General features: G+C 40.0%; 2 pseudogenes across 1 annotated transcript; both read right to left on the bottom strand.

Moving 5' to 3' along the window:
- Positions 1-493: 493 nt before the first annotated feature.
- Positions 494-4,676, bottom strand: LOC149050565 (uncharacterized; annotated as a pseudogene).
- A 1,271-nt stretch (positions 4,677-5,947) lies between these two features.
- LOC149050564 (uncharacterized) lies at positions 5,948-9,567 on the bottom strand (annotated as a pseudogene). Its single transcript, XR_016184204.1, has 7 exons — positions 9,428-9,567; positions 8,575-9,114; positions 7,731-8,166; positions 7,408-7,579; positions 6,859-7,007; positions 6,453-6,645; positions 5,948-6,095 (listed from the first exon to the last, which is right to left on the bottom strand). The product of XR_016184204.1 is annotated as an uncharacterized LOC149050564 (transcript).
- Positions 9,568-15,489: the final 5,922 nt, after the last annotated feature.

Below are 15,489 nucleotides of genomic sequence, written 5' to 3'. Positions count from 1 at the left end.
CAATAATCGTCTTTGCCTTGTACCACCACTCGATTCGAAGATGGCAGAAAGCGATTGTATCTCGAAGTATTGCTCCTCCTTTGAGCGAGGCAACACTGACTCCTGGAATATCTAATGATAATAATAATAATAATGGTAAAGATAATAAAAATGATAATAATAATAATGATGACAGTGATAATAACAGTATAACTTTATTCACAATTAGAGATTATTTTCAAGATACAATTGATAAAATGAACATACGAAATTTCATAAAAATTGTCCCACTAAAAATTGTCCCACTCCAAAACAAAGAAAAAAAACTTTAGATTCCCGCAGTGGCGACGTTTATTTTGCAGTCTGAGGAGTGTTCTATCTTGCTGTGAAAAGGTGTTCGTGATCCTCTCACGCATGCGTGTGCCGATCTTAGATGTTCGAAAGAGATTTGTGTCCTGAGCCATGCGATAACGGTGTTATACGGCTCGGTGTCCTTCTGAGCTATCTTATCTGCAAGATGCTTCAGGAAACGCTGACACTCATTTTCCATTCCGCCATTGGTTCCAAACACTAAAGGTGTGAATGAACCCATCTCTACATCTAGCACCCGCTGCTGGTACTTGCGTTTCTTCTCCTCCTCTTGCTCCTTGAATACTTCAGATGCTGTCTTGTTCTAGTAACACTCTAATCTCCTGCTTATTAAGGGCTAAGCCCTGATCTGCGAGAGGCATCGCATTTAACCAAGAACTTGCGCCCTTGTCTCTAGATTGATTAACTATTCGCAGCAGATCTGGGGAAAGAGTTGAGTTAATGCCTCCCATTTTCTCTTTGTCACGCGCCCTCTTAAGTGACTGATGATGTCTCTTAAGCTCCTCCGTAAAGCTTTCGCCTGGCGCCATAAATGTACTCTGCGATTTGATAGAATCTACGCGCGCAGTAGTTATTGACTTCGAGGCAGCTAACTGTTGTGGCGCCTCAGCTCTCAAATCTGACATGCCCAGACCCCCTTGAGCCGTTGTTAAGGTGACAAGTAGACGCACCTCGTTAGGGAGAGGCTCTGATTGACCTAACAAAGTTGGAAGAAGTAGGTCGTCAATCGCCTCTTGGATTGGATCGACATAATCCTCAAACGAATCTATAGTGCGGATGAAGTAGGTGAACTTTAACTTGCACCCTTTAAAGAAGACAATGTACGCTGTGTGAGGCTGACTCTTTTCAGAGCCGTTCGATTTCCTCTTTCCATATGCGAATTTTCTCCTCACAATATTGATCTTTGTATTCTTGCGACGCAATGACTGCTCCTTGATGGCGCTGACCTTCAGTTGTTTATTGACTTCATCTCCAAACACCCTCTTTGCTTCATCTGCAAGTGCCTCAGACTTAACAATCAGCTAGCTCATTGACCCGTTCACGAGATATCCAAACTTTTCTCCCTCTTTAATCAATTGCTTGTATCAGTCGTACAACTGCGCGATTCTCCCTCCTCCAGCAGAGTCGTCTGCAAGCCACACCTGTTTAACCATCGGGCAGTGCGCCCTCAGATTCTGAATCATTATAGATGTATTGAATGAGTACCATGGCATCGCTAGGGGATCCCCTTGCGTAGTGCCTTCTTGTGAAAGTGTTTCACCTCCACCGCAGATAAACGGTCAAGATGGGCTTCTATAGGTGTTTATTACATAGTGCGCCATTTCTTTGGATGTGATCTGGATACTGTGCGAAGCCGCTGACCTGTTCATTTGCTTCAAGGCGTTACTTGCATCGATCAACAGGATCCCATCTGTTCCTTCTTCTTCAAACACTTGGCTCATTGTATGTATCGCAGCCTCCAATCCTACATTATGACCAGCACAAACTTGTAGGGGACCTGCCGCTTCTTTTATTTCCTCCTTTAAAAAACCGCTGACCATTTTTCCCATTATTCGCCTCACGACCTCTCCAACGCCGATTGGTCTAATCCTAGGGTTCTTGTCGAGCGGGCGAATTTCTTCATGCCAAGTTACCGTGGGGTCCCCGGCGAGACTCAGTTTAAAAGGGAGGCAAGGTTACCTAGCTGGTTTTTAACGGTCGTGTGTCAAGGTTGATGTGGACGCGGGCTGTTAGAAACCTCTGAACTGGAAATTTTTGAAGCAAACCGCGGCTTAGCGTCGGTTGCACGGAGAATATTGAGTTTGTAGGGAATTGAAATGAAATTACAGTATGTGTGCTTGGATTCTGCGTTGAATTTGTGGCTGCCCGGTCATTTTGCGCTGGAATTTTTCGCTTCTCAGATCGGGCGTTCGGAAATGGAATGTTCAGCCTTGGGCTTTTCTTATGTACGTTGAAAACCTCGAAATGGACAACTCGCTAAAATGTGTTCTTTTCATCAAAGTAAGCGGTCAGATAACAAGCAATACGCTGTGGAAGCAAGGTGAGGTACATTTTTTGAGAATTTGACGTATTTTTTTATTCCTTAGAGCGGTCGTAAATATTCCCATACAAACTCTAATAATTCCGCCATGACTGTTATTGCGCAAGATTATCATCTCACAGCTGGAGCTTGGGCCGCCTGTGGTGAACACAGCTATCTCTTCTCTTAGGATTTTACCCTCAGTCTTAAAGTTCTTGGAGCACAGGAGTCTCCTATAAAGCTCCGAGTCCATTCCCGATGGCCATGCTGAGCCCTTGGTTTTGCTTGCTGAGTTGTAAATCATTTCTTCGTCTATGAGATCATACACGTTTGATGGAATATAATCAACTGGATGAAGGGGTAAGTTTCTAAAGAAACTGTGGTGCTGCGTCGGTGGGAGAGTATAGCAGGTAATTTAGTGTTAACAACTGGGTTGAAAACGTAAATTAGCCACCGTAAAGAGTAAAAAAGCTGACGTTTCGAGCGTTAGCCCTTCGTCAGAGCGATTAGAGGAATTGTGGGTTGTGTATGGATTTATATGTAGAAAGTGGAGCTACGCCATTGGTGGGAATATGGTGACGAAAAAACAGGAATAAATTAGTTGAATGAAAAGCGCTCGTTGATTCTGTGGGGATTAAGGGTACCGATTTGAAATATAAATTTTTGTTCTAGTGTTTTACGGCTTTCCGAACTGCCTAGATGTAAGGAAAGGCCGCAAACTGCCATATGCTGTTTAGAATGATACGGAAGATTAAAGTGTCTAGCGACTGGCTTGGATGCGTCCTTGTCATTTATTTCCACATCGCGTAGGTGTTCTCGGAATCGGTCACCCAATCGTCTTCCTGTCTCGCCGATTTATAACTTATTGCAATAAGTGCAAGTTATGCAGTAAATAACATTGGCGGAGGTACACGTAAAGTGATCAATGATCTTAATGGATCTTTTGGGTCCCGATATTTTCTCTACGTTGTGAATGAAAGGACAAGTTTTGCATCGTGAGCGAGCGCATTGAAAAGTTCCAGATTGGTCATTGGTTTGAAATGAACTCCTGACTAAAAAGTTGCCTATGTTTTTGTCACGTTTGAATGAAATAACTAATCAACTGGACCGTGCAACAAACTCTCCTCTGCAATATCAACCGCCTCTGGGTGATAGGTCGAGCAGGCCAGACGAACTCTCGTTATCTAAGAGTTTTATTGCAGCTGACAATTTTCCTTGCAAAAAAACTTCGGATACGTCCTCGACCGTCCTAGCTTTCTTAGAGTTCACAAATTTCCCCTGTATAAACCTCACTTCTTTAAGCACCAAATCAAAGTCCCCTTGTTTCCAGAGAGCTAATCGACCCTCTATTGCTGCGCTGTGTTCCTTGCTTTTAGAAGTAGCAGACGCTTTTTGCAGGATCAAAGTTGGGAGCACCATGAATGCTTTCAAGGCAAATGAGTTCAAATCAGAATTTGCATTGAACTGCTTAATCCAGAAAGTTAATTCTTCAATGAAACTCTTCCCTGCACGGCTAGATGGTACATTGGATATATTTTTCCTGTAGTAGACGATTTCGTCGCAAACACAATTGACAATATTACAGAAGCTCGCGTGGCTAATATTACTCCATGTTTTGTTCTTTATTTCGGAAGGAAACGACTCATAATCGGGCAGATTTGGTTTGATTTTGTTTGATCTGTGACTATTGTACTAGCCAGTCCCGTGGGAGAAGGTACTCTGCCACTCTCGGTTGTTACTGGCTGATGAAAATCCGAGATAACGGAATTAGCATTTTCAAACTGCTGTTGTGGGCTATTGTTTTGAATGTTTCGCAAGTCAGCTTGAATATTATTTTCCTCGGGCGCCTTCTCTTCTATATCATCCGACTCAATTTCTAACCTGTATCCACTCTCGAATAAGGTGCTAGTATTTCGTGTATAGTTCTGCTCTTGCTCCATTTTCTCCAATCTCGAGGCTTGCTCCCGTAAATTCTGGCTTTTTAGCCCCAAGTATCCGTAACCCTTTTCTTCCCATAAATCTGCCATTACTTCGATATAACCCTTCTTCCTCCCGGTAGCGTTTCGTGGAGGGTCTACAGACGATATCAGACCCTTCGCTGTTCTCTTGCATTCCAGAAGATCACTATTCATACCCTCTGTCCATTTCAATTTGTCCTGTTTCCTCGACATATCTTGCAATGTCCCTCTTTACAACCAGCTCACCATCATCGATGTTGGTTATGCGGTTTTTGGTTTCGTTTGCTTGTTTAAAGTGTATATGACACGAAAATTTTTCCCCCGGATTTTGGCAGTTCAATATGTATGATAAGCTGTGAGACAGTCACAAAATGATAATTTTTTTTTTCTCTGACCGCTTTTCTTCATGCAACACTTGCTCGATTTCTAAATAAAAACTGTCTCAGGAGACTGGGGACGAGAAACAAGGTTATGACGTCACGTTGTTTGATCGCTTGATCAGTGAACGCTATGTCTGTTTCCACGACATCCAGTGATTCCGAGGTTAGTTATGAATCGTGTGACTCCTCTTGGGGTCTCGATTGGGAGCAGAGTGACAGTTCAGATAGCGAAACCAGAGTAATCGATGGTGTTATCATCCCACAAGACGATGAGCCGCTTGCGGATTGTGGCGAAGAAGTAAGCCCGAACGCAAATGAAGAAGAAACAGATATTGATGGACTTACCCCATCGACTTTGGAGTCTAGATTTGAAGGAAATGTGAGTGTGGATTCATGGTAAGTTGAAAGATTTACCGTGATTCCTTTTGAACATAAGCAGGACTGATATGCGCTCCTGCGTTGCTAAGTTTGTCCGATAATTTTTCCTTTACCTCTTCCAGGTGTGAATGCGAGCAGTGTGATACTGAAATGTTAGTCGGTGCCCTCAAGTTTCGATGATGCAAAGAAGTCACTAATTCGTCCGCGAAATTGATGTTTGATGGTTCGATCAAACGAATCAATTGCATCACCAAACATGAAGACTTCAACGCCATTACGAACCGCGCCGTTCTTCTACAAGTCGCTTCTTAGACGCTAAGATGGAGGAACCTATCGTCGCCGCAGTGGAGGGTCAGAAAACGAGTAAGGTTTTTTCCTTTTAAATCGGTAGTTCTATGTCCTTCTTGTTTTAATCGCTTGACCTAATAATTGGGATACTTGTGGTTTTATATTAATTTTTGAATTCTCCAGTCATAAGAAACGAGTCTCTTGTCATTCAGTTAGGAATGAAGGTCCGGTAATTACTTGAACTGTAGATGTCTTCATTTCTCACTTTATGTTTACATACAGGTTCATCAGAGCCGTTGCATATTGATGGACAACAAAGTGGCTTTGTGGATACATAGGCTGGGAAAGCTTGTGCTTATCACAGTATAAGGAAAAAAAACAACACACGACAACACAGGGGATATGCTAATGTCCAGGATGGGGAGGTGCATTGAACTCTTGTAAATGTACTTCATTGGTCCATGAAAAAAAAATTTGTGATGAAAAAATGCTCCCGGTTTAGTGTCATTTGCATGGGCCATATCATTTTGTATATACTTCAAAAAATAGTAATAAAGACCATGAGAAAGCAGACATGGATAACAAACTGTGAGTCACTTTATTTGCCACCTTTCTTCTTGTGACAATGAGATGGCCTTTTGCTTTTGCGGGTGCGTCTAGAAGTGGATTGACTACTGCTTGGTTAACTGTTGCCATCAGCTTGTTGTGAAGTTTGTTCTGATTCTGTAGGATAACAATGGTGATTTAGTATGTGAGTGCATTGTTACAGTGAAGGTGTGTTGCTTTGTATGCCCAATGACAAATGGTGTTTAATCCAGACTGAATACAAATATGCTTCATTCTCCCTTGTCTTGAGTTGGGAATAAAAAATTCACATTTAACAACAAAGCCCATCTACAGGCATTCCCAACTTCAAGTAGAGAGTTGCATATCCACAGGTGGATAAATAAGCAGCCCCCCACAGACAGGTGGCAAAAATGAAATAATTCACACTTACTAAAACTTCATTGTAATGTTACATTCATTTCATGTTAAATTTGGATAGTTGAAATGAATGGATTGATAAAGCTATTAACTAACCAGCTGGAAATAATGCTGTTTTCTTCATTGCCTTTTTTGCCTTATGTGCCTTTATAGCTTCCTCCTTGCTCAATCTTTCTGAAAACTGCCGATTGAGGGGCTCAGGTGTTCTTGATGCATACTTCTTAATTATTTCCTCCCTCTTTTCTCTTGGAAAAATTGAAAAGTAGTTTCTTCAAATCATCAACATAACCTGAAAACAACAACAACAAAAAATTATATATATTATAATATACAAAAAGGTATGGAAACAGTTCAGGGTATTTCCAAACAAGAAATAATACTCTTTTAAAGGGTATCGCAGCTTTACCAGAGAATATGGCAAGAAAAGCAAAGTATTAAAACATTATTCATGTTGTTTTCTTATAAATAAGAGTTAATCCACTGTAGTCATATTTATTCTAACCATAGGTAGGTGGGCATGCCACCTCTCACACAACTTCCTCTCCCATTTTAAATTTTGGGTAAGTGACCCAAACGTACTCTTTTCCATCAAATGCCATTAATGTTTCCCTCTGTAAGTTCTCATTGAAATGCAAACTTGCAAGTATGTGCCTTAAAAAAAAAGAAATCAGGAATGAGCAAATTCATGTCCATTTTATAGGTTCATCCAAAAAAAATGACTGGAAATCATTTAGGGGAAAGAAACACCAAAACATAGATATATTCCGATTAAGCAAGAGACATGAACATAAAATTAGTACAAGTGACTCCCTTAGAAATAAATGGGGTAATTTTCTAAGGGAACTGGTACTCTATCAGTAGAGAAGTATAACAAAATAATTTGGTTTAACCAACTGAGTTAATTTTGTAGATTGGTCACAGTAAAGTGGTTTTAAAGCTAAGAAAGCCTTAGAACACTTTATGGTGGCCAATCTACATCAATGACTTGGTGGATTTAGAAAAATAAAAATCTATGAAAAAAGAAAACGTATAACTACACAATCAAAATTACCTGCTGAGAGTCCCCAGCCAAGTAAAACAAGTCATTTTAGGATGCCAATAGTTCAAGGTTGCATGGAAGCCTTTACGGCAACTTGTCTGGGCATCTGGTGAAAGTTTCTTTCTGTCATTCAGTAACATTTTCTTGGTCAACAGCAGTTTCAGTTTGTCAAATGCTTCAGTTCCTGTTAAAGGTAAATATGCAAGAAATTACACAATGGTCTAGTTTGTTGACAACAGTGGATTAAGTTATTTGCCTAAGGTGCATTGTAAACAAAAACACAACTGGCAATGGCAAGTTGAAAAAGATATGCAGTATATTATTGATTTTCATACCAACTCTAATCCTCTTCCTGGGTTCAAGCTGTCCATGACAGCACTGTTTGTAAAGTGGATCTGGGTGGTTATTGTGCTTGTTGCTGACATGATGCAAAAATGAATTCCATGTGGCAAGGATGAGGGACTCAAACCCAGCCTTTGTTGAGGTTGCACACCAGTAGAGATGCTTTCTTATTCCCTTCATCCACTCTTTTATAATTTCACATCCTTTCTCTCTACTCAGAGCCAACAACTTTTTCCCTAGTGATCTTTCCACATGCCATATATCAAAATAGTGCTTGGTGTTGACACAGTTCTTCCTAATCCATTTTGCAATGCCTCTGTGCCTATCAGACGCAAAAATACCAATTGGCAAACCAAGATGCTGCAAGAAAGAAAAACACCTCTTTCCTCTTTCCAGTTCAGTCTGTTGACTGCCTCCAGTTTCATTTGCCTGAGACAAACAAGAAAATAAAGGTTATCAAACAACCAGGAAATACCATACATATCATTGGTTCTTGTAATTTTTATTATTATTACTATTATTATTATTATTATTATTATCATTATCATTTTGTCTATTATTCATCAGACCATTCCATTTCAGTGAACCCATAATTTATATCATAATTATTTAGGTATATACCACACAGAAACCCAGAAACCAAAGAAATTAATTTCTTTCTGTCAATAAACCAAGAAAAGGTTTGAAAAATTACATTGTTGAGACACATGTTTGTCTCTTCAGTTGAGGAGGTGAATAGTATCTGCTAGCCACTTCCAACTAGCCAATCAGCACACATGAAAAGCACTATTCACCTGAGTGGTATACACTAATAACTGGTATTCATACAAAACTTACCTGAACTTATTCAAAGTGGACAACCTTCAAGATTGTGGTACAAAAGATTGTGTACACTCCATATTTGGTAGAGTGCCGCATGGAGTCAAACCTGCCATCCCCACTCCAAGCCACATTTTTTATCTTCTTTATACTCTCTATCAGATTAGCCTGTTATCTTTCCCAGTATAGAAGGAAAACAGAGAACAGGAAAGATCTTTGAAGTCAAAAAAGGTGCAGCCAGAATATCCACAGAGCTCCATATGGCGGAACACCGGCAAGACCTTGCTTATAGATGCACCAGCCACCAAGACTCCAAAACTCAATAGGATATTACCAGCAGGGTATTCTCCCAGAACAGTTGGTTGTGATTTCCAAGAGTACTCTTGGTGACATTGTGAACAAGTCTGAGTCACTTTGACAAGGGTTCCACACTGCCTCATTCTAGCTGTTGGAGAATTTCCTTTGCAATTGAAACAGAATATTATAAACAGTTGCAACAGCATGCTGTAGAACATGATGAACTTGGGTTCATCATACCCAGGAGTGTCAGAATCAACTCTGCAAAATTTAAAGTGTGTCTTGGTCATTTGAATCATATGATACCCTATTATTTACTTTGATGCCTATCTACTATATTTCCTAGTTGCTTTGAAGATAGTGAAAGTGACTGTGTGCAATTTGAGCAATTCTCTGCTATTTTTCAAGTCTGGCTTACAAGAGGATATGCCCATATGTTCCAGAGTAATCATAAAAACAGTCTTGAAAATGGAGCAGAAAACTATATTTTAGAAGTAAATGAATGCATTTCATTATTTAAGAACAAGATTATGAATATAATAAAGCAAAGAAGGTTGTTACAAATAGTACCCACCTGATATCCTTCTCTAAATCTTCATCTGCTGGATCTTCTTCAGTCTCATCCTCTCCAGTGGAATCAGTGGAATCTGTGGAGCCCCTCTGCAACTTCCAATCTCCATCCTTTGTTTCTGTTTCTGTTTCTGTATCACTCCAAGCGCTTGACCTAACAAACAAATCCTAAGGCCCGCATTCCTCCTCTATGACATTGTCTTCATGAGTGAAAAATCCTTAAACATGTATATTTGAGTAATTCACAGCATAATAATGTATTAATGCGTGTTGAATGTGGACAATGATTTTCTACATGATGCGAAGGTACAAGAGAATAAACAAAATAATAGGGTGTGTAAATGCTAGGTGTCCTGTGCACTAGGCCCAGTCTGCGCCGAGGTGTTGTCATTCGACACTAGGTCAAACCTCGGCATACATGTGCTTTTATCGCTTGTTATTTTCGCCTTTATTTCTCGGATAAGGATCGTTTAACTAGTCTCACATCGAAGGAATAGAACATTACGGAAGCATTACGGATATTTCAGCAGTTTCAAGGTTACGGATAGAGACACTTGCTTGTTTGTAAGGATTTCTTGTACGGTATTGTTTTCGAACGGTGTGCTGAGCGTAGTTGATCGGATCGAATAAAACGTGGAATTGACATCGAATTGACGGCTGTTACAGGATGGTTTATTTCAGTACTCACACTTTTTAGCTCCCTTATCTCCTTTTTCTGTTCTTTTACTGCGGTCTTCAAGCGCCTAACTTGTTTCTGCAAGGTTCTCACTTTTTATTTGTGCATGCAGTCTACACAAGAGCTGCCTTGCAGTGGAGTTAAAATTCGGAATGGAGTAACAGCGGAGAGAGGTGTTTCACTGATCAGCGTTGTACAGCTAATATTTGTGGATGTTGAGGCAACTGGTGAAGTCAAATGGGTGGTACATGCCAGAAGAGGAGCAGCAATTGTAACATTGGTTGCAGGGGAAACTGTATTGATGGAGCTCTCATGAATGTCACTTGAATCGGAGCACGGATTTTTCTCAACTCTATCATCAACAACGTCGTGAAAATCTAACGAGTTAGAACTTGATGCTCTCGCCTCTTCGATTTTCCTCTTTTTCGCTTCCATCTCGTACTCTGTCAATACATCACGTCTCAACTATAGCCAAAATATAATAAATTCTGATCGATTACGTTTGACCTTATCGAAAGATGACTGGAAATCACTGCTAACCTGACGCTTCTTGCGATCCGTTAATTCTTCCGAAACTTCTGACACAACTGCATGTATTGTGGGAATAGAGCCCTTGATGAGGACTTTATTCCGCTTCGCGTTCGCCATACCCTCCAGAGTAAATGCCAAGCTGTTTTCGTAACAACCTCTCTCGAAATGGACGGAACACAATGAGGCATGCTTTGAAATCGGCTCTTTGAAAATCTACTCGGTGACGCTGCACAAATTTTAACCAGTTCTCTCTCACAGCGCGATCCACGGTAAATTGGTGCATCGAGATGCCTGGCGTGTAGTTGGTGTTCGTACAGCTTTGATTGTTGGGCGCTCCGGCGACACAATTGCGTCCACCTTCCCTCACTGGCTTCTTCTTGGAGTTACTACATCACGGGCGACGAGCGGGGATAGAAAAAACGACCCAAATACGAATGGTCAGCGGTGAAACAACTTTCATAGTTCATATATAGACAGATCATTTGTTGTATCAGGAAACAATCGTGTTGTAAAGCCGAAGTGTAAACAGTTTACTTCGCTAAATAAAATGTTAAGCAATTCAAAAGTGTTGATTGTACATATATCTTTTACTGCTTTAATAAAGAATGAAGGCATCGGTGGCATCCGAAAGGTACCAAGAAGAATTAAATATACGTTTTGTAGTTGCAGAAAACAATCGTGTTGTAAAGCCGAAATGTTACCAAGTTACACTTCGCTACTTAAAAAGTTAAGCAATTTTCCTCAAGCTTTAACTGGAACAATACTTTCAATGCTCTATTAACCAACGGAGGCATCAAAGCGCCAAAGCCACTGTTCGCTGTTTTTAAACCAAATAGACCTTTTAGGTAGAGATAAATAAATAAAAAAAAATAACAACAGCAATAACAACAAACACAAAGAAACTAAAATGAAATATAAATAGGTAGTTCAGACGCAGCTTCTCGCAAATCGCGTAAGACTGCCTTTGAAGAAATTTACCATAAACTCTGAAAGACGGCGACTCTTCTCCATTAAATTATCCCTGAATTAGGAGAGTCAGGAAAGGAAACCGGGATCTGTGCACTTTAAAACACTGAGAGATTATATACCTATTTGAGAAAATCTGTTGTGGTTTTTCTCTTTTGAATGGCTTTCTGTAAGTACATAACACGTGGAGTTCAATGCCTGAAATGAAACTAACAGATCATCCATCTCTGCTCTGTTTCCCTCGAAATATCCAAAACAATAATTGCCTTCAACAGAAAAGCCATTGAGATGTTCTTTCAAAAAGTCGATCTCTAAATCTCTTAACAATGTTGGCTTTTGGTCTTCATCCATGGCAAAATCTTCCAGGAAAAGCGAACTACAGTGCGAAAACCAAGTTCCTGCCAAATTTGATTGACATTTTTGACAACCGGAAATCATAATACTTTTTTTTCGTCACGCACGTCACGCAGCTAGCTACAAACCATATATATATAATTATTCTTGGTGCCTTTCCAAATACCACTGACTCCCTCTCCGAAGCCTCCATTGTTTATTAAAGCAGTAAAAGATATGAGTTCAATCAACACTTTTGAAAAATTGCTTAAACTGTGAAGTAAACTGTTAACATTTCGGCTTTACAACACGATTGTCTCTGGAGCAGCAAATTATATGTCTCTATATGAAGTATAAAAGCTGTTTCACCGCTGACCGCTCATATTTGGGTCGTTTTTTCTATCCCCGCTCGTCGCCCGTGATGTAGTAACTCCCCTTCTTCTTTTCCGCCATGTCGTCAAGTGAGAGTACAACAACCTGACGTCACAGCCTCAGCTCATGTGACTTTTTGGCCGCGCGGTCGAGGAGACAAATTTCAGGGCGCGTTCGCGCGAAGTTCGAACGGAAGAAAAATATGCTTAAAACCATTTTTTGTCAAATTTTAACTCTCAAACCGTTTATCTTATAAATCTAAGTACCTAAAAACAGTAAAAAAATTTTCGTGTCATATACACTTTAACTTTCCAAATTTGTACCGACGCGTTGCAATTGTCTAGTAGATGTTCTAATGGATACGTATTGAGGGTGAAACGGTTAAAAGAGATAAAAATAATAAAATGGTATTTAAAAATAGCGGAGAAAGGCGTGGCACGTCTGTTCACCACTCCATTTAAGATTAATAATAATGATAATCATAATAATAATAATGATAATGAATCTAGATGCGCAAATTCCATCATATTTTCAAATGCGCATCACAGTTTGAGAGTTAAAATATTACAATCAACTTAAGCTATGAAGAAAAGGGAATATGAATGAAAGGTTACCACAAAGACGACATTGTAATTAAAAGAGAAATTTGAAGTACAGTAAATCGCTTTGATTAAAAATGCCCATTGAGCGATTTCGATTGTATTTGCACCCCCTATGTTCAGAGGAAGTGCATTCAAGAATTTAAAAAGAGCAGTAAAAATTGTCCACCTATAGGCTAGCTTCAGACTGAAAACAGGTATGAATTAAAAGGAATTTGTTTTTAGAAATTCTGAGATCATAATTAGGTAAGAGGGAGCCCAAAACTTTTAATTTAACGAATCATAAAAGTAGTTGGAACTATTTCAAACTCCATTCTGTTTCTTATCGGTAGCCAACGTAATTAAAAAATAAGCGATGTTATATGGCAAATGTTGTTCAATTTAAGATTATCGTTCAACATCCATGAACGGGTGTCCCCTACGCAGTGTTTGATACTTTTCATAGCAAGAAATGCGTCCATATCAAATGATCGCAACTTCCTAAATGAAACAAGGCTAACTTTAAGGGTGGTCACGCTGTTTTCAGTTTGAATGGCATTTCTCTCTCACAGCGGGTGGTCAAGCTGTTTTCTGTTTGAATGGCAGTGTCAGATTATCCGAAAACAGGATGTCTGGCATACGTTGACCACAGATAAAGTTATCTGAGTTCCGCTTAATTATCACATCCATGGCCCAGTTCATGTGTTGATTCCGACACGCGTCGATTTAATGATATCAACTCCAATAAATCAAAGAAATGACAAGCCGCCGTGTGATTGTGATCATCAAAGCTCATGTCGAAATCACCAATTAAGAAAAGAGGATCACGAGATAAAATAATGGGTTCCAAGAAGTCTGAAAATTCCTCAATAAAACTGATAATAGTCACAAGATTGGTTCTAAGATTACGGTCGACGATATATTATAGCCAGTGTAAGGCGTGAATTTCGAAGATTTGATGGAGACCATTCGGAACATTCAAAAGACGTTCTTGAACGAAATTAGAGTTTGCGAAAAACCACCTTGCCGCATTCACAGGGAATCCTGTAAACTACACCATCTTGTTTAGCCGGGTCGACAGCGTCTTTTCGTCGTACTTACTGAGATCTTAGCGTAGTCTCCGACTTGAAAACAGCGCGTACGCCTTGTTGTTGTAGACAGCGGCGAAGCTGTTCGGATAGACCTTTTACATAAGGTAAAACCGCAGTGGCTTTGAACTCATTGGTGGGTTCGGCACTGCTGTTTGGTTTTCCGATCTTGGTAAGTTTCTGCAAGAAAGAAAAAAGGATAACCATTAGAAACCAGTACAGATGACAGATGTTTTCCTTTTCCACGAAATGCAGATTGGTTCGCAATAGAGCGAGCATTCAGCGTGCACACAGTCAGATTAGTACGGCCGTTGTGTCTGATGAAGATCGGATACACAATTAATCTGAGCAAGATTGGAATGGTTGTGATGGTTCCGTCGTCTACGTATCAAAGTACAACTATTTGTTGTTAAAGTCGTGATAAGTGGACCAGCAACTAGTGTCGCCACTAGCTGCGGAGCGAAGGCGAGTGAGGTTAAAAGCGGATTAAAAAGGGAGTGATTTAAACAACAGCGCAGAGCAAATAGAAAACGGAGACAAATTGAGCAGGTGATACAATCACGACTACACGCCACTGCGCAAGCTAATCTGTCTGTATATGTGCATACACACATGCTCCTTTGCCACTGTGATTAGTAGCCGTTTCTCGATTCTCTGGTTCAGCCGTCTCCAAAGTTATAAAAAAAAAAGATTGATTTCGCAGCCTTCGGTGAACGTTCACACATGCTTCTTTGCCACTGGGATTACTAGACTATTGAAAAAAAAACAATTAAATTTCGTAGTCTTAATCTGTGCTTCGGCGAGCATTTTCCTTTCCAGCCTCACACTGCTCTTTAGTCAAGCTCAAAAGTTTTATAAATAACTTTCATATTCTCGATACATTAAGACCAAGAATAATCCAGCCGATCACGCCCCAGGGAGATGTCTAGGAAATGACGAGGGACTAATCAAATCTAATTGTCTCAGAGGGCCTGCATCCTATAGGGGAGAAATTTCTATTTTTAGGAGTAGACATTTTCGATAATCAGACATGAGAACTTCAAGTTAAGGCTATTGTGCGCACGACTTCTGTCAAGAAGAAGTTTAGCCGCATTAACGGCGTGTCAAGGTTCCCCGGCTGGGAAAGAGCAGTCAGATCGATAAATTATATGAGAGGAACTTTCATGAAGAACAAGATAGTCACCACCACGGTAGCTGAACTACGAGAAACTGAAAAGCTTACCTTAAAAGAATAACAACAGACAACATTAAAGAATTAAGTCTAAGCCGTAAGGAATGGAATACTAAAATCAAAAATAAAAGTTCCCAATAAGATTGGATTCGATCATCAAGGATCGATGATCGATCGATGATCAAAGAACGGTGAGAGTTGGTGAGAGGCTTGAAACTTCCGCCTTATCATTCAGCGGTAGACATCTGATAGTCTTAACGTGGCGTTTTCAAATAACTTCTCATTTAGAAAAAAACAGGGAAAAGCAATGAGCATGAACGAGATTCGTTCACATCTCGTGTCGAAAATTTA

Source organism: Pocillopora damicornis, chromosome 2, assembly GCF_964200805.1.
Source record: "Pocillopora damicornis chromosome 2, jaPocDami1.2, whole genome shotgun sequence".
In the NCBI taxonomy this organism is placed as follows: domain Eukaryota; kingdom Metazoa; phylum Cnidaria; class Anthozoa; order Scleractinia; family Pocilloporidae; genus Pocillopora; species Pocillopora damicornis.
This window is presented reverse-complemented; position numbering and strand designations above follow the sequence as displayed.